Source organism: Globicephala melas, chromosome 18 (genome assembly GCF_963455315.2).
Source record: "Globicephala melas chromosome 18, mGloMel1.2, whole genome shotgun sequence".
Classification (NCBI taxonomy): domain Eukaryota; kingdom Metazoa; phylum Chordata; class Mammalia; order Artiodactyla; family Delphinidae; genus Globicephala; species Globicephala melas.
The window spans coordinates 20,197,932-20,223,891 of NC_083331.1; the positions used below are offsets into that span (position 1 = coordinate 20,197,932).

At 45.1% G+C, this 25,960-nt stretch overlaps 1 pseudogene; it reads left to right on the top strand.

Moving 5' to 3' along the window:
• The first annotated feature begins 3,009 nt into the window (after positions 1–3,009).
• Positions 3,010–25,247, top strand: LOC115866547 (glutathione peroxidase 1-like; annotated as a pseudogene).
• Positions 25,248–25,960: the final 713 nt, after the last annotated feature.

Genomic DNA, 25,960 nt, shown 5'->3' on the forward strand with positions numbered 1-25,960 from the left:
TTATAGGCTTTAATCTGTGTTCTATTTCAGACGTTTACTTGGGCTTAGGATAAAACGCCAATTTTGTGTGATTTTTATTATTTTTAAACAATATTTTTTAAATTATATATATATATACAATTTTTAAAATACATATATTTGACATTATAACCAATTGTGTAGCAGAAAGACAACATTCTGACCAGCACTTATGAGACATAATAGCATTTGAAACTATGAGGCAAGAAACTATGAGGAAAATATAGTTTGGACCACTCAGGTGAGAAACTGATTATAACAAAAAGAATTTCTTTGGCTTTATGAGGTTGATATCTCCTTAAGGAAAAAAATATCAGTGACCAAAAGCTGACCGTCTGGTTCCTGTCAGAAGTTTCTTAAGAGGATACAAGGGAAAAGGTCACTGGAAAGTAAGGACGGATGGACCCCAGCTAACTGGACTGCAACTTATAAAGAAATGTATTTTGTTTTTGTTTTTGTTTTTGCGGTATGTGGGCCTCTCACTGTTGTGGCCTCTCCCGTTGCGGAGCACAGGCTCCGGATGCGCAGGCTCAGCGGCCATGGCTCACGGGCCCAGCCACTCCGCGGCATGTGGGATCTTCCCGGACCGGGGCACGAACCCATGTCCCCTGCATCGGCAGGCGGACTCTCAACCACTGCGCCACCAGGGAAGCCCAAGAAATGTATTTGTAAGTAACTGGCTTTTTAAAGATGTGAATATAAATATTAGATCATAGATAATAATAGATAATAACTTTTCTGTGATTAGCTTCCCTTAATAATTCACCTATTCATTATATTATGTTATTAGTTTATAACATAATGCATGTTATGGGTCTGTAACGTAATGGATACATGAAATATTTAAGGGAACCAATTGTTCATTTACAAATAAATGGCTTAACTTGCATGGAGAAACTGAAGCAGTACTATCCAGGATGTGTCCCTCTGAACCTTAGTTTTTAGGCTGTTAATAGACATTGTGCATAAAGGGTTTCATCGCCAAATAAGTTTGGGTTAATAAAAAAGTTTAGAAGTTATTTTACTCAGGAACCTCTCAGAACCTTTGATATGCTAAAGTGCACTGTGAATATGCAAGAGAGAGGGAGGGTATACATCAAGCTTTTCTCTTATATATTTTACCAATAAATCTCTTCTTGCAAAACTGTTATCCTTGGACCACATACTGAGGTACATTATATACATATAGATAGATAACATTAGCATATATAACATATACTCATGTTATATATGTTAACATAGGTGTAACATACGTAATATATAACACACAGATATAGCATAACTATCGTATATAACAGATCAGAATTTATCTCCAAATCAATATTTTAAATAGGCCAAGTGTCACTAAGGCAGTACCTCCTCAGTAAATACCATTCCAGGTCTGTTGTGCATTAGATGGACTTCAAAAGAACAAAACAGTCTTCCTATTTATCCTTAAGTTACTTTGCGTGTAACGAAAACAGTAATTTATGTTCTCTCAAGGCAGCTTTAATACTCTTGATGTCATTACGGGGGTATTTTCCAAACCCAAGGCTGTCATTACTGCCTCATCAGACACAGAACTAGAGGGTGGCTCCCAGAGGGACTCTTCTCCCCGGATTTAGATGGAACTGCACTCTGGCTGTAAGGACGTCCAGCTTTCTACACCCAGATGCTATCACAGGGTACCCAGTAGACATGCACAACCTTGATTTATATCTCAGATCATTCTGGTGCATCATTTGAAGAGGGCTCAGACCTGGACTCGGTAATAAGGCCACATGATGAAGCGATAATGCAGAAACAAAGGAATGCTGTCATCACAGGCCCATCTCCCGGCAACCAGGTCAAGAGGGAGCACAACCCACCGTGTTTCAGAAGCAAACCAGTTAGAACTTCCTTCAATTTCTGGTTGGTGCAGAAAGAGCAAAGTCAGGATTAGTGGTGTTCAGACTGGACCACTGACCAGAAAGGAGCTTCACTCCAAGGAGGGTGAAGAGTGCTGGAAACCCTCACAGTAGCCACAGGGGGCATGTTGTCTGCGGGTCCCTCCCAGCCACCAGAAGTCCCCAGCCATCTAGTGAGAGCAAGGATTAGTCTCAGGCTGCACAGCCTGAAGCAAACCTCAGGCTATGATTTGGAATATGTATGGTAGAGCCCAGCTCTGGGAGAAATGGCCAGTAGGCAAACAGGCCCACAGCCCAAATGGCTGGATTCAAGACGGGGCCCCAGGCACGGTGGTGAACTGTAGACCAATCAGGAAGAACTGCATGCACAAAATATCTCTGCGAGGATGGGCAAGGATGTATAAGAAACTGCTAACGGGTGATTGCTCCTGGGAGAAAAAACAGGGAGAATGGGAGGAAAGAGGGGTTTTCTTTCTCTGGTACCTTTTTGTTCAGTTTAAATGTTTCACTTGTGCATCTATAGCTCTTTTGTAAGCAGTTAACTAATTACATTTTAAAAATACCCATTGAAGAGATGGAGCTTGGATCAATAGTCCCTGGGGAACTGTCGGTGAGTCCTGAGGAAGATGTAAGTGATACAGCGCTCTATGGGATGAATTAGAAGTGAAGAAGCGAACCAGAATATTGCCACAGTGATAGGAGGTGAGACAAGGAGGGCTTGTATTGCAAGGAGAGTCATGGTCAGTGCTGGGCCCTGGAAGGTGACGGAGGGACATGCTGTCTCTACCCTACATTTATATCAAAAACCGGGGGCAGAGGGAAGGAGAGCATGGAAAGCCCTGCTTGGAGAGAACAGTTCCAGGGCAGCTTATGAACATCCAGACTGCAGAGGCAAGAAGATGGAAATAGAAATAGTAGGTATAAGCTATTTACTCCGAGGATTTGTGGGTTGGGAGAAGGAAATAGATTTAAAAGTGACTGAAAAGACAAATAGAGCAGAGAAACTTGTTTCATGTTTAAGATAAGGAAGATCTGAGAAGATCCGGGAGGAGAAGGACAGGGCTGCAAGGAACGCAAGATTGAAACAGCCGGAGGAGGAAGCGGGATGAGGGTGGAACAGATGATTGGAGATGTGACATCCAGGAACAGGGACAAAGATGAGAAGGATGGAATCCAGGAGAGGTTAGAGGACTCAGAGGACCCCTCTGAGCCTGGAGTGAAAAAGTCAGGAGGCCTGAGTACAACTAATATGCCGAAGTATGGATTCAGACACCTTAAGGATTGTACGCTGAAGAGTCTAGAATGGAAATATATATGATCCGCTACGAACAGAACTAGAGATTGGAGGTGGGAAGGGAGATTTACGAACAATATTTCCAAATCAGAAACCACAGAGTAGGCACCCCATCATAATCAGAAATATTCAATCTTTGACTTTCGGCCCTAACTAACCCATAACCCATCACCGACATCGTGATACTTCACACAAGTGATGTTTTCGCTCTTGGATGTACGTATTTGTTTATACTCCTTCTACAGACTGCAAAATCCAACATGTCTTAAAACATATAGCTTGGTGTTTAAGTTAGAAGAATAAACCAGCTCCTAATAGAAGACCAGTTCCTCTGCCAATACCTCTCTGCAGACAGGGCCACGTCACCAAGTTTGTCCACAGCCTGTCATGTCCTCGGCTAGGGAGGCCTCAGGAATCTAGTCCAACTTCCCCATTCTACAGATTGGGAAACTGAAATAAACACATGAGGGTGAAATGCCCAATGCTGTGCAGTGGCCAGTGCAGAATGTGGACTCAGGTCTCCATGTCATGGCCATTGTGCTTTCCTTGTCCCCCATAACACCGGAAGTTTCTGACTATGCCACAACCTGCCCTGTTGGGACATCTGCTCCTGTCCTTCCATCATTATGGTTCATTTGCCTTCTGCCTGAGTGTGACCTTATTAAAGGTATATTATCGAGGGTGCTAGCTCACAGGGCTGATGCTGGGCAAGGACTGTGTTGGGATATGGTTGGAGGGACCTGAGATGGTCTAGCTACTTGTCTCTGGAACAGAACAGGCAGTGTGCCCTGGGCCAGCTAAAGGGTGATGGAGGGGTACCCAGGGACCAGGCAAAGCACAGGCCATGAGTTACCTCATATCCACGTCATGCAGTGACCTTTCAGGATTCTTTCTGCCATGATCAGAAAGGCTGGGCTCCTCTGAACTCTACAGCAGTGGCTACAAAATATTTTGGAGTCACAGATCTTTTGAGATTCTTTGACAAGAGATATATATATATATATATATATACCCTCTTCCCAGAAAAATGAATATTAAATCCTATAATACTGATTTGTATACAATTTCAAAGGTATTAGAGGCTCTCTGAATCCTCTAGGGCAGGTCAAGCATCATCTAGTCAACTCTGACTCTGAACAAACCTTCTTTATTGAAAAAAATCTCAGGGCTTCCCTGGTGGCGCAGTGGTTAAGAATCTGCCTGCCAACGCAGCGGACAAGGGGTTCAAGCCCTGGTCCGGGAAGATCCCACATGCTGCAGAGCAACTAAGCCCGTGCGCCACAACTACTGAGCCTGCGCTCTAGAGCCTGTGAGCCACAACTACTGAGCCCCCGTTCCCCAACTACTGAAGCCCGCACGCCTAGAGCCCATGCTCCACAGCAGAATAAGCCATCTCAGTGAAAGGCCAGCGCACCGAAGAGTAGCCCCCCCTCGCTGCAACTAGAGAAAGCCTGCGCGCAGCAAGGAAGACCCAACGCAGCCAAAAATTAATTAATTAATTAAAAAAGAAAAAATCTCAAGAGAAGTAATGTGTTCCACGATACAATCTCAAAAAAGATTCTACCTTTTAGGTACAGCAAGTTTTTCTGGTCCTGAACCCCTGACATTTCCTTTGGGCACAGAGAGAATTGTGCGACCTTGGAACTGTCTTCCAACACGGAAGGAGAGGAGGGGAGAGTCGGGGTGACACTCATGCTGAAGATTCTCCCCTGCTGACCAAGGGCCCCCGTCTTTAACACTTTCAACTCCTGTTCAGGTTTCCCCAGCCACACACTGGTTTGATCCCCACGCAGCCAGTCCTAATTGCCTTCCACAGCCCAGGTTGGATTATCCTCAGGCCCTTTCCAGAGTAGCTGACATCTAGCTAATGATGGGGCACCATATGCCAGCAGCAGGATATGGGCACCCACCTATGGGTTGGGGAACAGACCTGCCCTCATGAACAGTATGGTTTCCCAGTGTGAGGCTCACTCCCTGTTGACACAAGACATCTCTGTGGCATGAGTCTGCAACTAGGACACACACAACTGAGGTTCCTCCCACGCTGGGCTGAGTTGGTGGCATAAATGTGTTTGAGTTCCCTTTAAGTCATCCATCACCTTCCATTTACCTAGAGCTGTTTCCCTCGTAGGCACAGAGATTATCTCACTAAACAGCCCATTACCCCTGCAAGGTTAAAAATCAGGAGGCAAGGGCTTTATTATATTGAGTTCAGTTGATACTACAGTAAACACCCAACACCGTCCCCAAGGATTTCCAGATTACTCAGATCACACAGTGAATTATGACTGAGAGGAAACACACTTTCCAAGCCTGATGTTAAAAAAAACATACTAGGTATCTGCAACGGAAGCAGGTACTTTGTCTTCATGCTTCAGCAGATGGGAAACTGGCGAGCGTGTTGGTTTCCTTGTGTGGTTGGCAGTTCTATGTGTAAACTGGGGCGCGGGAATGGGGGGACTGAAAGGTGACGGTCTCCCAGAGAGTGGATGGTAGGTAGCCTCATGATCGGATAAGGGAGAAGCACACATCTTTCAGGTCCTTGGTACTGACTAGGTTATGCTGTCCTCCATTGGCTGTTTCTAGTTTTATGTGCCTCTTCCTGTAAACAGGACCATTGAGGTCCAGATGGCTGCGTTAAGCAATACCTGTTTCTCTTTATCATTCTTGAAGGTCCAAGGGATCCTCTAGGCTCAAGGTTTTCTAAAAATAAAGCCAGGCTTTTATTCGCTTACCCCCCCTCAAACTTCCTTGTCAACTAAAAAACTAATTGGAATGCAAATGAGAGGTGTTAAATGCAGGGTTCTTAATAATGGACTGCTTTCTTGAACTGTTGAATTCAGTAGGCAAACGAATACGTGGTCAGCAGCCGTTGGCCGACCTTGCCTAACTTCAGCAAGCCCAGGAAAAATCCAGAGGGCCTGCATACATGGAGGGAGGTGCAGTGTGTGACAGTCACAGGATCTGGTCCTGTGAGGGAGAACAGCCGCGAAAATCTGCTATTAACTTCAAATTTATTTTTGCAAGTTGTCATTTAAATGCAAATTTGCTCCCACTGACCTTGCCCTTGCTTTTTCCTTCAAGTACGTAAAACAATAAGCTTTTATAAACTGCATGATTTCATAAAATCAGAGAAGTTTGGGAAAATAATGCCTGCTATAATTATTAGCTACCGAGCTAACCTGAGTTCTTGAAGGCCAAGGTCATTGAAATGCTGTATGTCCCGGAAAGAGAACTGAACTGGAAATGAGGGTGCAGCCCTCTTTCTAGCAAGTCACCTGTGTGACTGTGGCCAAGTCATTTAATTTCTCTAGAATTCAGTTTCCACATCTGTCAAATGAAGGGATTGGATAGTTTATGCCTAAGATCTTGTTTTCTCTAAAATGTCATTATTCTCAAAACTATGATCAATAATTTCAAGTTTCTCTTCTACCAAAAGTATTTTGACAGTACTTCTTATCCAGAAAAAGACATATTTCTAAAGTGTCCCTTGCCTGCTCAGAATAGGATAAAACTATGAATGGCTAATGAGCCCAAGGCTGGCAGAAGGGGAAACTAGTATCCCGAATAAGCCACAAGACACATAATCATCTGTCACACAGTGAGGTGTGTGAAGTATTGCAGGCAAATTTAATTCTAAGATTCTTCTTGATTAACTACTATTGGAGAGTCCCCTTCCAATACTCCCTTGTTTCTATAGAAACAGGAAGCAGAAAATCTTAATTGTGCAGAAAAAGAGAAACACGGTTTCAGAAGGAAATAAGAGATGATGCAGTGGTAGCATTGGAGAAAGAACTGAGGGAAGGACCATGTCAACATCAATCTCAAAAGGTAGCCAGTGAGTCAGGTGGGTTTAGGGAAAGTCCAGAATTTTCACATGTCTCGATATGCTAATGCACCTAAGTTATGCAAAAGGAACCATAATAATGAAATAACACTGACATTGTTTCTGATTATATTGATACACAAAATACATTCTGTTAAAAGAATTTTTTAAGGGTAAAATCATGAGTGTCATACTATATAAAATAAACACATGTCAAGGAATTGAACTCATTAATCACTGAACCAGTAAGGTATTTCCAGTAACCAGTAAGGCTGGTTCCAAGGAGAATTCAAATTAATACCCACGTATAGAGGCAGATAAGGAATGCTGAAGTGAATTTACAAATAGATACAAAAAGCAGTCTATCCACAGGGCAATTGATTGTCAATTTCATTCCACCAGGGCTTCCCTGGTGGCGCAGTGGTTGGAGGTCCGCCTGCCTTTGCAGGGGACACATGTTCGAGCCCTGGTCCGTGAGGATCCCACGTGCCCCAGAGCAACTGGGCCAGCGCACCACGGCTGCTGAGCCTATGCTCAGCGTCAAAGACCCAAAGCAGCCAAAAAAAAAAAAAAAAAAAAAAATTGCACTCCACCAGACACAACTGATTTGCAAGTGTGGACAAAAATCATTTTCATTATTTCTAGTTTTCTACAATTTACAGAGTTGTAAAATAGCTCTGAGACAAGGAAAGGGGAAGATACCTCAGAAAGATGCACTGAACAGGACATTCAGCAATTCTTTTTCTTTTTTTCTCCCTTCCAAGTCTTTCACAATCTTTCCTGCCAATTTACAGTGAGGGGGTGTAATGCTATAGAGTATAAGGAACCCAGGACATGGCGACAGGCAGCCCTGGGTTTGAATTCCCTTGTCATCTTGAGCGATACACTTGACTTCTCTGAGTCTCAGTTTCCTCTTCAATAAATGACAATCCCTACCTTTCAGGATTTGTTATGAAGGTTAAATAAGACATAAAGGAATGAACGTCATTCACCAAATAGGTTCTGAGTAAGTAGTAGCCTTTATTTGGCAGTAATAATTACACAGAAAAGTCCATAGCATACCAAAGAGATAATGTGGCTTTATTTTTGAAGAAATACGTCTTTCTGTGATCCAGGTTCAGTTCATAGAGTTAAAAGTGCTTTGTAAATTTATAAAACCGTATATGAAAAATTAGTTCTTTCTCATTACTTGCTGATGGGGGTATAAAATGGTACAGCCACTTTGTAAGACAGTTTGGCGGGTTTGCAAAACTAAACACACTCTTACCATATGATACAGCAGTCGTGCTCCTTAGTATTTAGCCAAATGAATTGAGAAGTTATGTCCACACAAAAACCTGCACAGGAATGTATGTGACAGCTTTGTTCATAATTGCCAAAACTTGGAAACTACTAAGATGTCCTTCGACAGACAAATAAATGGTGGTACACCCAGGCAAAGGAATATCATTCAGTGAGGAAAAGAAATGAGCTATCAAGCCACAGAAAGACATAGAGGAAACTTAAACGCATATTGTTAAGCAAAAGAAGCCAATCTGGAAAGGTTACATACAGTATAACTGAGCTATATGACATTCTGGGAAAGGCGAACTTATGGAGATAGTAAAAAGATCAGTGGTTGCCAGGGGTTGGGGGAAGGAGGGAGGGCTGAATAGGAGGGGCACAGAGGATTTTTACTGCAGTGAAACCATGCTGTGTGCTATTTTAGTGTTGGGTACACATCCTTCTACATTTGTCAAAACTCATAGAATGTACAACACAAAGAGTGAACTCTAATGCAAACTATGGACTTTAGTTAATAATAATGTATCAATATCAGCTCATCAAATATGACAAATGTACTGCACGATTGCAAGATGTTGATAATGGGAGAAACTGAAGGTGGGCCGGTGAGGGGGTACATGGGAACTCTCTACCCTTCACGCAATTTTTCTATCAAACTAAAACTGCTCCCCCGTAAAAAATCTATTAATTTTTTTTTAAATGAGTTATTTCCAAATTGGTTTTCTCCTTGTACTGACTGTGTGCTCTTGGGCAAAATCTTTAAACTCTGTAGTTTTCATTTCCTTATCTGCAAAAGGGATATAAGTATCGGATCTTCCCTTACAGGCTTGTGGTGGGAAGAGGGGCTATAGCACAGGGCCTGGCAGTTCTGATATTCAGCCAGTGTACCTGGTACATCTGTACACATTATTCAGATGTGGATCACTTTCTTACCAGTTAGGAAATAGCTTCCCTGAGCACATGTCCCCGAACACAGACACCTTCCCCCTAGATTCCTCACACTTCTGTTATGGACCAAGGTTCTTGGCCTCCTTAATCAATAGAAATTGATCAGAGGCCAGACAAGAATTTCAGGCAAGGCTTTATTGGGGCCCCTGCAGCAGTGGGGAGCAAGAACAAATAACAATTCCCTTGCTTGCTGGCTCCCCAAGCCGGGGGAGGCGAGCTTGTTCCTTATATGGGGTGAGGGTAGGGGTGTGGCCAGGGGTCGGCTGGAGGGGTGACCACCTACACTGGTAGGTGTTTTGCCCACCGCTTAGGTGGTGTTGTGTGCCGGGGGCATGCACGGTACCCTGCTTTCGCTTCAGGATCTTCAAAAGTGGCAGTTGGGTTTTTTTGGTCTCTTTGACTCTTTTGTCCAGAATTTGCCCCAACTGTGCTTGCATGCAGTTATTTTTAGTCCCATATAGTTTCTTTGAATTTTGTTGCTTGAAGAGAGGTGTGTCCAGGTGCAAGCACTGCAGCACTGCAGCAAAGGGTCCCAGGTCCCAGCCGGTCTCACCTCCTCAGGACCCAGCAACTACAAGATCAGTGTCCTGCATGGCAACAGACCTCAGCTATCCTATTGCAGGGTTAAGACCCATGTCAGTTCCGGCTGGTCAGTGCCCTGCCACACTGTTTGTTGACAGCTTTTATATCATTCCTGGTACCTACTGAGTTGTAAGCCCTCAGGACTGTTAGCCGTTGTTATTAGCATAACTATTTCCATTATTTAGATTTTACGCTTTAAGCACAGTCTCGTTTTTATTAAAAACGTCAATAGCCTATGGCTATTAAAAGAATGTGTGTGCCTTAAAGGAATGTTTTTCAACTGTGGAAAAACACTATACACAAGAGCGGAAGCTTTTTACACCGGCTTGTAGTGTGGGGTCACAATGCACGCTGCAAAGATTTAACTGCAGAATGATGAAAGCAAGGCATTCAGCTGATGGAATCATGTTACATAATTTGCTTAATCCTTCCTGTAGCATTCAAGACCTATTGGGCAATCACTGGAGATGAGACTCTTCTATCTCCACTGACATAAGTGAGCAACACCCTCTTTAATTTGGATGCCTGTTCTTAGGTGTTGCCATCACCAAGAAAGAATAAGGAATAAAGTCAGAGCTGTGACTTCCAAGAAACAAAATGAAAAGGGAGAGGTGACCATTTCCGGGGCAATTTGATTATCTGAACTAGATTATCTAAGAGTATAATGGTCTAGACCATGCTTTTCCCCTAAGGACAGCTGGTTTAGCGCATGTGTTTTGGTCTGTCTGACTTCCTGAACTGTCCCTTTCACACCGCCTGTGCTGACTTCGGGAAGGAGGAAGGGAAGGTGACAAAGGACAATACTGTCAGCAGAACAATGGGAGACCTTTACACGACCACCCACCAGCATGGTGGTAGTCGACGTGCCCTCTTCATTCCTAAACATCAGTGAGGGGAGACTCTTTTTGGTTAGACTAGCAGATAATAACCCACCATGTAAGTCAAGCTCATTGAATCAACTCTTGGTCCAAGGAGAGCAGCTCTAGAATGAGGAGGACCCCAGGGTAACTCACCCAGACAGCCCCGTTTACGGCTGGAGTGGTTTGATAAGTGGAATCTTGCCTGCCATTTCAGTAATCACAGTCATCAGAGATTGCAGCCACAGCCTATGTTAAGCTGGTGAGCCCTGAGGGAACCCAGGAAGGAAAGAATACCGGCCATCTAGCAGCCATCAGACTGCCACCACTCCCCACGGTGAGCCCTGAGGAAACTCAGGATGTGAAAATACAGGATACTGGCCCCAGATAGCTGAGGTGCATATCTAAGGAATGATTTCAGTGAGCCCAGACTCTCGCATCTTCCCATAGTAGAAAAGTGCTACATTCCTTGAGATTTCTAGTTTAATTAACAGTAATCTTTTGTTCCTACTACCTGCCCTCTGTTGCAAAACTCCTGTGTATCCTAACTCCCCGCTTCCCCTCCTCGGAGCAGTTCTCCAAGGGTTAATTGAGATGCTGCCTCCTGGGCTTGAAGTCCTAAAAATTCCCACCAAATAAAACATAACTCTCAACTTTTAGATTGTGAGTAATTTTTTAGTTGACAGTTATTTGGCACATTCTTTTATTTTTTAAAATTTATTTATTTTTGGCTGTGTTGGGTCTCCGTTTCTGTGCGAGGGCTTTCTCTAGTTGCGGCGAGCGGGGGCCACTCTTCATCGCGGTGCGCGGGCCTCTCACTATCGCGGCCTCTCTTGTTGCGGAGCACAGGCTCCAGACGCGCAGGCTCAGTAACTGTGGCTCACGGGCCTAGTTGCTCCGCGGCATGTGGGATCTTCCCAGACCAGGGGTCAAACCCGTGTCCCCTGCATTAACAGGCAGATTCTCAACCACTGCACCACCAGGGAAGCCCTATTTCTGACATTTTGATTTGAACTGCATTAAAACAGTAATTTAATTGGAGAACAATTAGCATGCTTATAAAAATTTAGTGTTCCTTTCCAGGAACATGTTGTTTCTCATTTGATCAAGTCTTCGTTTATCTCTCAATACATTGTTTTTAGTTTTTTTAATAGAGATCATCAGATTCATAAGTTTGATAGTCATTTACTTTGCAAATATGAACTGCAGTTTTTGTTTAATCATTTAGGTTGCACTTCAAAAGCTGGAGCTAAAGGGGAACTCAAGGGTCTTAGCTTGTGACTAAATACTGCCCTTTATACTGTGTATAATATCTCAAACTGCCTTATATGTTTGATGGGATGTGGAAAAGAATGGAAGAAAAAAAGTGTCCCCACTTTGAGTGCCTTTAGTCTTCTGAGAATGTTTTCTTAGGAACTTGGTAGGTTCCAGCATTGTTTTGTTTGTTTGTTTTGTCGATGGTTGTTCAGCAGTTAGTTGTGATTTTGGTGTTTCTGTAATAAGAGGTGAGCTCACGTCCTTCTACTCTGCCATCTTATCTCCTCTCCGCCTTAGGAACTTGGTATCAAGTTATTACAGTAACCTACTTAGCTCTGCCAGTTCTCCCAGGTCTTTGGTGTATGTTTGGGGTTTGAAAGGAGCTGATCATACCTGTTACCTAGTCTCTCCTCCAGATTCTGAACCAATTCAAAAAAGAAACAAGAAGCCAAACTTCGTTGTAATACATGAGCTCTATTTCAGGTACAGCTGGTGCCTAGAGACCGTGGCTTGTCCAAAGCCTGAACTAGAGCTTCCTATTCTCCCTGACCAACGCGACAGACACAGGCTGCATGGTGGGGAACAGGGTGGGAAACCTCTCTGTTGAGCTGACTGAGGGAGAGGAGGAGGTTGGGAGGAGACCTTGTCTGTTTGCTGGCAGGTAAGAGCCAGCACGGTGAGTCCTGTTCTCACCACTCCTGTGGTCTCTCTGCCATGGTCAGGAGCCGGCAAGAGGGAACGTTTCCTCTCAGCTGCTCTCCAAGAGGACTGAAGGGCTGGGCAAGTTCCTCAGCATCTCTTGCAGCATCCAGGAGTTTGCACTCTATAGCCAAGGTAGAGGGAATGCGCTGGACAAGAATGAAAAGAAATCCCACTCTATTGTGAATTAGGTTTCATTCATTCCTATCTTTCCTTCTGGACTGATTGGTCCCATGGCAGATGGACTGTGGGCTCCATGAGAAGAAGCTTCTAATGGGGAAAAACACTTGGATGAACCATGAATGAAAACTTTGTGTGGAACAGAAATGAAATAAGCCAATTTTTAATGTACCCGAGATCATCAGAAGACCAATTACCTACATTGTAGCCCCTGTATTATAAAAGGCAGCCTCTAAATTTAACACAGAGATATAATGTAAGGCTGCAGAAAAGCCTGGAAGCGAGGCAGTCTTTCCTCAACCTCACTGAAATGTTATATGGCTGTTTCAGCTAAAATGTAATTAAATGATAATCATTGTGATGAAAGCCAGGCATGTAAAATGAATATCAAATGGACACGATTGTGAACTTAAAATAGCATAAGAAAATCCAAACAGTCTTTTATCTTGAAAAATTCTCTCTCCCCCCTCTTTTCTTGGTCCTATTTCAGGAAGAGGAGAGACACGTGTCTGGGAATAGCTCTTATAACAGAGGGAAAGGTTTTACCCAGAAGATTTAATTTAGTCTCGGGAACAACACAACTGTGACAATAGAGTTCTAAGTTCTTAAAACCCCTGCAAAACCGTGGATGAAATGAATCAACAAATGATTCATTAAACAGCCCCATTTTTTCAAGAGTCTGGAAGAATAAAAATCGTGAAGTTGAATCACTTAGGGACTTTTATAAGTTCACCAAAGCACGACTTAGGCACATTCATAACATTTGACAAATGTAATTTAATAAAGTGTTGTGCTGGTTAATTTTATATGTCAACTTGATGGGGCCAAAGGGTGCCTGGACATTTGGTCAGACATTATTCTGGGTGCGTGTCTGAGGGTATTTCTGGTGAGATTAACATCTGAATTGGTGGACTGAGTAAAACAGATTGCCCTCCCTGACGTGTGTGGGCTCCATCCAATCAGTTGAAGGCCTGAAGAAGACAAAAAGCCCTACCTTCCTGTGAGTAAGAGAGAATTCTTCCTGCCAGACAACTTTGAGCTGGGACCTTGATTTTGTTTTCGTTTTTGTTTTTGCGGTACGCGGGCCTCTCACTGCTGTGGCCTCTCCCGTTGCGGAGCACAGGCTCCAGACGCACAGGCTCAGTGGCCATGGCTCACGGGCCCAGCTGCTCCGCGGCATGTGGGATCTTCCCGGACCGGGGCACGAACCCGTGTCCCCGGCATCAGCAGGCGGACTCTCAACCACTGCGCCACCAGGGAAGCCCGACGGCTTGGTTTTAAGCCTGGCCTTACACTGTGGATCAAATGACGACACCAGAATCAATTTTCCTGATCTCTCCATTTCTCAATTCTGCTTTCTTTGAGTGGACTCCATTCTCATACAGACTTTACTGGTCACAAGATGGCTCTTCTAGATTCTCCTCTGAGGTAGAGGTGAGGCGGGAAGTGAGATGCCTGTCATCTGAAGCAAAAGCTTCAAAGGTTTCATTTCATCTCAGTAGTTCTGGTTGGATCACATGCACATCCCTGTATATGGCCAAGAAAATATGATACTGTCAGAAGAATCATGGCCCTGAGCATCTTACACCTACCTGCTGGGTGTGCATGGCCTGTCCTTCTCCCAAGCAGCTCTGTACCTGGTCACATAGGCAACCAGGTAGGTGAAGGTGCTAGAGTTTGACCACAGCTTTCAGGGTGGGAGCTGGGGAGGGAAGACTGACCCGTTGCTGGTCATAGTGTTCTCTGCTTGCCCACAGTCTACAGGTCCCTCAGCTCTGAATTCCTCTGCTGTAACGCCACCCACTACGTATGCAGGTGTCATCTGGCCCTTATTGTCACCCTGGGGATTGGAGCTTGGGGAACAGTGCCAATTGCTGACACTCTGGCTGCTTCTTTTGCTCTAATACCGTGTGTGTGTGTGTCTGTGTGTGTGAGTTTGTCAAGGAGTCTTATGTTCTCTCCCAGCATCCATAAAATGGTAGCAGACTAACTTGCTTTCTTGCAAGTAGGGTAAAATCTCAGGGACTTCACGTGTCTTGACGGATATACAGACTGATGTCAACCTTCAATCTGCTCTTGGTGCATCTGCCCCTGGAACATGTTGACATAGGAGGTGGGGAGTCCTACCAGAGGAAGACTGAGTGCAGATACCAGAAGAAGGACAAATGGATTGTGGGTAGGGAAAAAAATTGGGAATTGTGCCAACTTGGCCACGTGTGCCCTACCTCCATGCTCCCACCTCTGCTTAAGATGCTGTATTTCTTTTTTTTTTTTTTTAATAAATTTATTTATTTATTTATTTGCCTGTGTTAGGTCTTCGTTGCAGTGTGTGGGCTTTCTCTAGTTGCAGTGAGCAGGGGTTACTCTTTGTTGCGGTGCACAGGCTTCTCATTGTGGTGGCTTCTCTTGTTGTGGAGCACAGGCTGTGGATGCATGGGCTTCAGTAGTTGTGGCACACAGGCTCAGTAGTTGTGGTTCGCAGACTCTAGAGTGAGGGCTCAATAGTTGTGGCTTGCGGGCTCTAGAGCGCAGGCTCAGTAGTTGTGGTGCACGGGCTTAGGTGCTCCGCGGCATGTGGCATCTTCCCGGACCAGGGCTCGAACCTGTGTCCCCTGCACTGGCAGGCGGATTCTTAACCACTGCGCCACCAGGGATGCCCCCAAATAGTTTTTATTTGAACTCCCTTTCTAGTTCTTTTTCATACGTATTCATGTTGTTTATAAAATTATAGTAGAAAAATATAACATTAATCATCTTCATTTAACCTGTACCACCGTCATTTCCCCATAGTTTTTTGTTGTTTCCATTTTAATTATTGAGAAAAATTTAATGTCAAAATATGAGTAGTCGCACAACCTTATTTACCATTCCCTTCTAAATGAGTACTTCCATTATTTTCTGTTTCTCCCTGAAATAACACAAGTAAATAACATTTGTATATCTAGGCTTTCTACACTTTGTTTCACTTGATCCTCCTAGCAACTCAGTGAAGATGGCTTTGTTACCTATTTCCTTTTCACAGATGAGGAAAGAGAAACTCTGAGAGATGAAGTAACCCATTCTCGAATACAGAACCTGTTTCACTGGGTGGTGACTTGGGCCCAGTGCTTCCAGGCCTCTAGATACCATTTGCTTTGCAGACGTTGATGCCGGCAGATTTTTACTTTTAGAACTTACCTGCCCAATAACTTCTACCGGTGACACAAGTATCCATGTCAATAAGCAGAGGTCTCTGGCTTTATGAAAGGACCTCACAACTCCCTACATTTGAAGACTCTGAGAAGCCTTTTAGGCCCCTAAGTTTCCCATCCATCAGGCCTGTAATGCCTCTATTAGAAAGGCATTTCTCTGAGTTTGGGTGACCTTTTGGTCTTTAAGAGGTCCTTATTAAAATCTCCAAAACAGTGAGAGAGATGATTTCCTAAACAAGGCTTTGCTAACCCTGTAAGAGATTGTTTTTCAGCCCTGATGTCAGCGGACTATCGCAGACATCTGTTGTTTTCTTTGCTCAGCATCCCACCCCCATTTTCACTTAATGGAATTCCTCCCAACGACATGGTTATTATGGGAACAGTCGTGTTAGGACAATGTGATCATTGGTGGTGATCGTTCTAGTGTCAGAATTGAGTTAATCGAATCTTCCTTGAGACTTTGGGATTGAGATGCAGAGAAAAAGAGCTCTCTCTCTTTCTCCCCCCTTCCTCTCTCTCTCTCTCTCTCTCTGTCTCCCTTTCTCTCTCCCTCCCTCCCTCTCTCTTTGTGTCTATTTCTCTCTCTCTCTCTCATTAAAAGTTAACTTCACAGTCATACAGAAAGCAAAAGCAGAAACTCTCTGCCCGGAGGATTGTGAAGACAAAAACTGAGTCCTGTCCTAATGAAATCAATTTTGAGCAGTTTGAATTTGTGGAGCTGTTAAATAAATGTTAGTAATCACTCACACGTCATCACAACTTGTACATATTTAGTTCATCTTTTATTCAATAAACACCAATTGAGAACCTATCGCGCCAGGCCCTGGAGACACAGAGATGAGATCAGCCCCTTCCTCAAGAAGCTCCCGGGCTGATGCGAGAGCTGGACAGGCAAACGAATTGTTTCGAAACACGTGACCAGGGCTTCCCTGGTGGCGCAGTGGTTGAGAGTCCGCCTGCTGATGCAGGGGACCACGGGTTCGTGCCCCGGTCCTGGAGGATCCCACATGCCGCGGAGCGGCTGGGCCCGTGAGCCATGGCCGCTGGGCCTGCGCGTCCGGAGCCTGTGCTCCGCAACGGGAGAGGCCGCAACAGTGAGAGGCCCGCGTACCGCAAAAACAAACAAACAAACAAAAAACATGTGACCAGCACACTAAGGACGATAAAGGTGTTAGGTACTGTAACCAAGGAAGGTATGATGGGAGAAGAGGGGTCCAGCATGGGGTCAGGGGGACTTTGGGGAGGCGTTAACCTTTGAGTGATCCTTGCTGGATGAGTGGGGATTTTCCCATGGAAGATGTTGGGCACGGAGACATTGAGTTTGGGCATGTACGATGCTCCGTGTGGGGAGAGCAGAGTGTGCAAATGAAGGCAGGAGAAAAAAGTATGGTGTTTGGGGAACGACTTGCGGTCTGTGGGGTTGAACCTTAGGATGTGGTAGGAACAGGAGGACAGGAGGCCTAAAGTCAGGGAAGGACCATCCTGTGCTGGGCTTCACTCTGGGCTGGTGGATTCCATTCCGTGTTCGAGGACTATCACTTTGAAAGCAGAGGAGTAAGGGGTTAAGCACGTGGGCTCTGGAGGCAACCAGGCTGGGGTTCAGAGTCCCTGCTCTGATGCCCAGTAGCTGTGTGACCTTGAACAAATTGATGACCCTCTCCAAGCTGCAGTTTCCTCATTTGCAAATTGGTGCTCTTCATGGAATATAACAGAAAGGCTTCTTGGGAGAATTAAATGAGTCCTGTCTTGAAAGCACTTAGCACAGAGTCTGACACCTGTAGTGATAGCTTAATACAAAGTAGATACTATTAGTAATTTGAGTAGCAGTAGGTTAATGGGTCCAAAAGAGATTAAAGACATTTAAGGTGTATCTAAGGATCTCAAGGAGGAGAAAGCTACCACTGCTTCTGGAGAGTAAGCTTAGAAATCTTGTTCACTGGACCACTTCCACTCCTCATTGCAAATTTCCTGGAAAGTGTGTTTCCAGGTAGCCATGTAAGAGGAAAACAATTAGGAAAAACAGTGAAATAATTTTCACTGAATAGTTTATGTAAAGTACAGGATATAAAACCAAAGGTGTTTGAAAGTTGCTAAGAGAGCAAATCTTTTTTTTTTTTAACATGTTTATTGGGAGAGCAAATCTTAAAAGTTCTCATCACAAGAAAAAAAAGTCTTGTAACTCTCCGTGGGGACAGATGGTCACTAGACCTATTGTGGTCGTCTTTTTTATTTTTTATTTTTTTGCGTTACGCGGGCCTCTCACTGTTGTGGCCTCTCCCGTTGCGGAGCACAGGCTCCAGACGCACAGGCTCAGCGGCCATGGCTCACGGGTCCAGCCGCTCCGCGGCATTTGGGATCTTCCCGGACCGGGGCACGAACGCGTGTCCCCTGCATCGGCAGGCGGACCCTCAACCACTGCGCCACCAGGGAAGCCCCTGGTGATCATTTTATAATATGTATAAATATCAAATTGTACACCTGAAACTAATATCATGTAATAAGTCAATGATGCCAAAATAAAAAAATAAATTAAATGAGCTCAAAGACAGAGTAAGGAATGTTTAATGTGTCTTGCTTACATGGGTTTGGGCTTCATCACACTAGGGAAACCCAAGATTTGCTTTTTTCTCAACAGAAGAACACACTGGCCTTTGATGCAGATGCATTTAGCTGATTAAATAGTTTGTAACATGTGCAGGACTTTTCTCTCTGTCAGATTGGCGAGCAACAAGAAAAGAAGACTTATGCATTGGAAAATAGTGGGGGGGGGCTTTTGTTGAGAGATACTTTTTGGAAGCTGAAATATTAAAATCTAGTCACTTCTGAGCAAACATACAGTCTGTGAGATGACAAAACATTCAAGCATATGTTGATTAATTAGATGACAATGGAATATTTGGCCAATGAATCAAAGTTTTGTTCTACACGATGCCAAACATCTGGATATTTAAAAGCAGCTGTTTGGCATCCTGTGGAACAACTAGAAGCATCATTGTACTGCTGTGGCTCTAGATTGTTTCTGTCTGATCTGCCCCACTGTCCCTAACATACAGTCCCACAAACACGGTTGATAAAGCAGGGCAGATACTAGTTTGGGTCGAGGTCAGGTAGCAAAGTGGATGGAGACAGAATTTTTCATTGGGATGCCGATCTAAGGAGCAGATGTGAGGCAGATTTATTAGAAAGACTGAACCTCCTAATTGCAACCGTTCAGAAAGCCACGGTGCACCAGTACAAGACAGGAAGTGATATGGAACCCGGGACAAAAGTGATACCTCCTTGTTTCACCTTTTGCTGTCAATAGCATGGAGTAGTGAAAAGAGCATAGGACCAAAATCTAAAGGAACTGGGCTCTGCTCCTGGCTCTACCACCCTCTTACACATATGACCACATGCCCACTCTCTGAAACTCAACTTTCTTTTTTTTTTCTTAAGTCTTTATTGAATTTGTTACTATATTACTTCTGTTTTACGTTTTGGTTTTTTGGCCACGAGACACGTGGGATCTTAGCTCTCTGACCAGGGATTGAACCCGCACCCCCTGCATTGGAAGGTGAAATATTAACCCGTGGACCACCAGGGAAGTCCCCTCTTTATTTTTTAATTGGAGTATAGTTGATTTACAATGTTGTGTTAGTTTCACATGTACAACAAAGTGAATCAGTTATACGTATACATACATCTACTCTTTTCTTGGATTTCCTTCCCATATAGGTCATTTCAGAGTATTGAGAACAGTTCCCTGTGTTATATAGTAGGTCCTTATTAGTTATCTATTTTATCGATAGTAGTGTGTATATGTCATTCCCAATCTTCCAGTTTATCCCTCCCCCCGCTGCCCTGGTAACCAAAGTTTGTGTTCTACATCTGTGACTCTATATCTATTTTGTAAATAAGTTCATTTGTACCAATTTTTTTAGATTCCACATAAAAGCGATATCATATTTGTCTTTCTGTGTCTGACTTACTTCACTCAGTATGACAATCTCTAGGTCCATCCATGTTGCTGCGAATGACATTATTTCATTCCTTTTTTTTTTTTTTTTTGCGGTACGCGGTCCTCTCACTGTTGTGGCCTCTCCCATTGCGGAGCACAGGCACCGGACGCGCAGGCTCAGCGGCCATGGCTCACGGGCCCAGCCGCTCCGCGGCATGTGGGATCTTCCCGGAGCAGAGCACGAACCCGTGTCCCCTGCATCGGCAGGCGGACTCTCAACCAATGCGCCACCAGGGAAGCCCTATTTCATTCCTTTTTATGGCTGTGAAACTCAACTTTCTAACAGGTAAACTAGAGATAGTGATAACTATCTCAAAGAACTGTTGAAAGGCTCAAGTGAAACTACTGACATGCTCCGTAAACAGTAAAGTGGTACAAAATGTAAATTATCAGGAACAGTTTTTTTTCATTCCCACTTTTGATATCATGTAAAACTTACAGTGATTAGCTAAAATGATGGGTAAGAATATTTCAGAGAGTTCCTGGTGGGGACGGGGTGTCCGAAAAGGTACTTGGAGACCCTAACGGAGAAGAGCTTGGGGTTTGGAGAAAAACAGACCTGGGTTTGAGCTCCTGCTTCAGTGTGGTTTAGCTGTGTGTCCTTGGGCAAGTTACTTCTCTGCTCTGGTTTCCTGACTTGGGAAGTGGGGCTTATGATAGTAGCTGCCTCAGGGAGCTGTGGGGACTAAAGGAGATAATGCCGCCAGAGCTCCCTACCTGGCTCAAAGCACACGCACAGGAGCTGCTAGCACCAGGAAGTGTCCCATCACTGAATGGGCTCAGGGAGAGGCTGAACCCCAGTCTCTCCAAGGCATCGATGGTGTGTGAAGAGGTTGGGCAAAACGACTTCTAAATTTCCTTCAATTTCAAAACTTCCCTGAGTTTCTGACATCAAAATACTGAATTGGAGGAAAGCAACAAGAAATGAATTTGATCCTTGGAAAAGATCATTTCACTTACGTGCAGAATGAGAGATTATATATGAATAAACATCGAGCACGACTCTCCAAAGCTCTTTACTGGCACTGAACCCAGCCCATTACTTAGCAAAGCCCAACACAAACAACTCACCAGCTTGTTCACACTGTCCTGTGCTTTGAAGTGTCAGAATTTCAACTTCTCCCGCTCTTGTTGGGTTGGCCCCAGTACAAGATAAGGGACCAGAGGATCTTGTTGGCAAGTGAAAGAGTGAAAACAGTAACAGCAGTTATCAGGGTAACTGTGCCATTCAACCTAACTTAGGTTGTAATTACTGGCTGCACAGATAAAGTTCTTCGGGGCGGAGCTATCAATGTTTCTTGCTTTGCAAACAAAACACTATTCTTCCCGTTAAACTCATCTTTTAGGAGAGAGAAAGGACAGCCCAGCTTTGGACACTGAGCCCTTGTTGAAAAATCTGTGCTGTGGAGAGAAAAATTCTCCTTAGCAAATGTATATTTCTCTTTGTCAGAAGTAAAGTGAATTGTGAGGACCTCAATAAACATAAGCTACATTTAAATATTTTTTTCATATTTTCTTAACTGCTTTCACTCCTTTGTTTTCAGTGCCCACTATGTACTCAGAACATTGCTAAGCCTTCTGCACGTTGTGGTGGGGATTCTCCACCTGCTGCTCCAGATCCACTTTTCCACCCTGCTCTGGGCACCCCCAGGAAGCCGAACTTGCATGAAGGCATCCCCCCAGGCTCCACTGACTTCTGGTGTGTAGCTGAGTTTGATCACCGGGAGGCAACAGCAAGAGTCAGAAACATGAGAGGAGAGAGAGATTAGGTTATCTGTTTCCAGACTCCCATCTCACATCTGCTCCCTGAGTTTCAGCTACTGAAAATCCAGGACCTGCACTGAGTTGTTGGCAGTCTTGGGAGGTCTAACCATCCCTTCTGATTTCTTTTAACCCTGCTTACACCTTTGTAAGTAATCCATTAAATAAGTGGCCCTTTAGAGCGTGCCATCTGTTTTTGTTTGTTTCTTTTTTGCTCAGATTCTGACTGACATACATGCTTATTTCCAAAGAACTGTAACCAGAAAAGACATAGCTACTTTGAGGCCAAGGGTGTAAAGAGCCAGTGTGGGTCCTACATTCATCAGGAAGCAAAGACATCCAAGATGTCAGAGATGTTATTTGGAAGCATCCCAGATCCTTGATCACCCTTGGAGGAAAGCCACCTGCCCCCCTCAGACTGTGACATGAGCAAGAAGTAAAATTTTATCAGGTTAAACCATTGAAATACTGGGGTTCATTTGTTACTGCAGCAGAACCTATCGTATCCTGACTAATCCTCTTATCTAATTTAACCCTTATGACCACCCTGTAAAGTAGATACTAACATTAATCCTCATCTTATAGCAAAGTGCTTAAGGAACTTGCAGTAACACCAGAAGCAGCAGAACTGGTGTTTCAGCCAGATCTTTCTGACCCCAAAGCCTAGTACAGTTTTCCCCTAAACTGTACTCTTTTATGTGGGATAGGGAGACTATCTTTTCTCCATGTGTAGGAAGATGTACTCTCTATCAGTGAACCTTGCAAATGGCATGAGCCCAGCACAGGCCTGCTGGCCACACAGACAGTACATCCAGCAAATATTGAGGGACCTCTCCTGAAGCTGAGAGGTGAGTAGAGATCTCCTTAATACTCTAGCTCACCTTCCCTGGAAAAGAAGGATATAGGATTTTTTCCCCCTTGCTCTAGGCCTTTAAATTATTCGTATGGAAGTATCACGGTTTTCCATCCTTCTCTGGAACGAAAACTGTAGCTCTTTCTTTGTTGCCCTTATTGAGTATATTTCTTCAGAGAGACTAGGGACCCATTTATAGCTACTTATTTTAAAAATATGATTCTTAATGTGCATAATGCCACTGAATTGTACACTTAAAAATGGTTAAAATGGTGAATTTTATGTTACATATGTTTCACCACAATAGAAAAAATTGTTTTAAAATACGATTCTTCAAATTTTGATTGAAAAAGGTACAGGACTGCATCCTTGCCATGGATGATTTGCTTTTGAAAATGCATGTTCAGTGCCTTTCCAGGGTTTCATTATCAGCTGGAGGAAACAGGCTTTGTCACTTGCAGGAAGAAATCATTGACTCTAGGTCAGATCAGTTCCTTGCATTCAACAATAATGACTGTTTTTTCTGTTACCGAAGGAAATTCAGCCACACAGTGACTTCTGAAATTTTGTGCATAGGAAGGAAAAGCCAAAGGAGGGCTTGGTGGCCCAAGCCGGAAATGTGACCTATTGAGCTTTGCTGAGGCAATGAGGTCAGAGAATCCTTTTTCCCTTTAAGCTGGATGTGCGCAGCCTCAGCAGTTTGCATTCTAAGGCTTTGTAGACGATGAACTCGAAGGCTGACGTTCTGATCCAAATGTCCTATGTGTTTCCCATGATCAGTTTGCCTTGGCTTCTTCCGCTGAGTTTTCAATGCATCTGGAGTAGGTCTTAGTGTGTGGAAACCATTCTCTCCTACTTATGTTTTCTTAGACATGAAGGTGCTCCTTGGAAAAGAAGGCAGGAATTTACTTGGAAAAGCCAGCCCTTTTATTTAGAATAGTGTCTGAACCAATACACACTTGCCCAGGGTCCTTAAAAAGACTTGACTTGTCGGGTGAGGTGGGAGTTTGCGGTCCGATTCTCTGTGTGGTGTCCGAAGCCAAAAGAGGCAGAGAAGGGGACTAGCCTGAGGTGTCCACCGCCTGTTGTTTGCTTCCTGTTAGACCTGACCTTGACTCTTGGTCAGAGTGTCCAACAGACCATGTCAAGAGTGGCCTTATCTCCACTCTGTCCTTAGGGATGACATGTTTTTGAATGGTCACGCATTTCTACAAAGAGGATGAGAACTCCAATCCAGTCTGAAGCTTTTATTTTAAGGGCTGATGAGCTGCAGAAATTTTCCCCTAACCAGCCCATATCCATTTCCTGCCCTTTTCTGTCCTGCTCTGGTCCTGACGTGCTCTGAAACTACTTAACTTGGAGGCTTGCAGAGCCTGGAGTCACTTTTAATGCTTCAATAGTGACAGGGTTATGGTTTGTGGCAATGACATTTTACTCTGAAAGAGATTATCTAAGCTTTTGTCACCCAGTGGCCTCAGCATCACCGGGAAGTTGTTAGGAAGCTCAGGCTGCACCCTAACCTCCTCAATTAGAGTCTGCATTTCAACACGATTCCAGACCATTGGGGTTTTTGATAAGCACTCTTGTAACCCATCGATGGCTGAGATCACTGGATACTATTCCATGTGCAGAGCCTAGCTGCAAAAGGATGTTAGGACCGAGGGGCTCTCGAGCCCGCGGCTCTCCCCTTTCCGACACACCCTGGCCACGTGCGCAGCTCAGCGCTCCGTGTCCCCTCTTCTGCGCGCCCGCTGGCCGGTGAGGAAGCCGTGAGCCTGGGCTCCCTGCGGGCCAAGGGGCCGCTCACTGAGAACGTGGCGTCGCTCAGAGGCAAGACGGTCCCGGACCACACCCAGATGAATGAGCTGCAGCGGCGGCACCTCGGGGGCCCCGGGCCTGGTCGCGCTCGGCTTCCCGAGCAAGCAGTTTGGGCAAAAGGTGCGCAGGGCGGAGCGGGGGTGAGAGCGCGACCCGGGTCAGGAGCGCCGGCGGGCCCCGCGGCCGCGCGCGCCCTGGGCGTGGAGAGGCGGGCCTCTGGCTCGCTTCCCGCCGGCGCTCGTTCCAGGCCAGGGTTCAAGTCCACCCAGGGGTTTTGCAAGAAAGGCAACAGTCCAGTGACTCATGGGCAAACTCCATGTATGCGGTCAGATGGCTTCCCCTCCCGTCACGGTCCCAGGTGCCAGCTGCTCTTCTCTCCCGCACGAAAATGCCAAGAATGAGGAGATGCTGAAGGGCCTCAGGTACGTCCAACCAGACGGCGGGCTTGAGCTGGATCTCAGGTTCCCGGCCAAGGGCGAGGGGAACGGCGCGCAGGCGCACCGGCTCTTCGCCTCTGCGAGGCGGTATGCACGCACAGTGAGGACGCCCCTGCCCTCGTGACCGACCACAAGCTCCTCACCTGGTCTCCGGTGTGCCGCAGCGACGTCGCCTGGAACTTCCAGAAGCTCCTGGTGGGCCCGGACTGTGTGCCGTGCACACGTACAGCCGCCGCTTTCTGACCCTCGACCTCGAGGCTGCCATTGAAGCCCTGCTGCCCCAGGGGCCCCGCTGTGCCCCGGGCGCCCCTCCTACCCCTGCTGCTTGGCAGTCACAGCGCTGCTCTCTGGGGATTTGATCCGTGAAGGTGTTTCCCCTAAACCTGCGTGGAGGAACGCCTGATGTCCAGGAAAATCCCCCGAGATGGGCGCTGGTCCATCCCAGCCTCCTCTTTCCCAGACCACAGCTCCTCACTAATAAAGTGCTGAGTGTCAGGGGGAAAAAAAAAAAATACAGGACAGAGGGTCAACTATGAAGTATTTCAGTGATAGGCTGGTGAAAGCAGAGGAAAATTGGGTTATCTCCCCTTTGATCACGACTTCCTCTCAGGCATCTCATGAAATCCTGTTCGGTTTTCCCTCTTCAGCCCAACTCTAAAGAATCTGGTAGTCATTCACCCTATAAGAAATGGATGGGAAGATACTTTTTCATTCTATCAAAGCCAAACATTCATGAAGTGTCTCTTATGCACCAAAAAGTGCTTTTCAGGAAGAAACGGTGAACTAGAGTGGAAAAAGAGAAGGCTGGTGGGAGAAACTGAGAAATAATTAGGAGATAAATTAGCCAGAGTTTAGTTACTGGTGATGTGGTTCTGGGGTGGGAGGCTGGGTTTGAAGGAGGGCGTGGAGATGAGTTTTCTCAATTTTTAGCCCGTGTGGCTGGGATCGAGGTGGTGCCAATACCGAGACAGAGGTGACAGCCAGAGAAGCAGCACGTTTAGTGAAGAAGATGAGTTTAGCATTGCCCAGACTGAGCCAGACATCTCATGGGCATTTGGATATATGTGTCTGG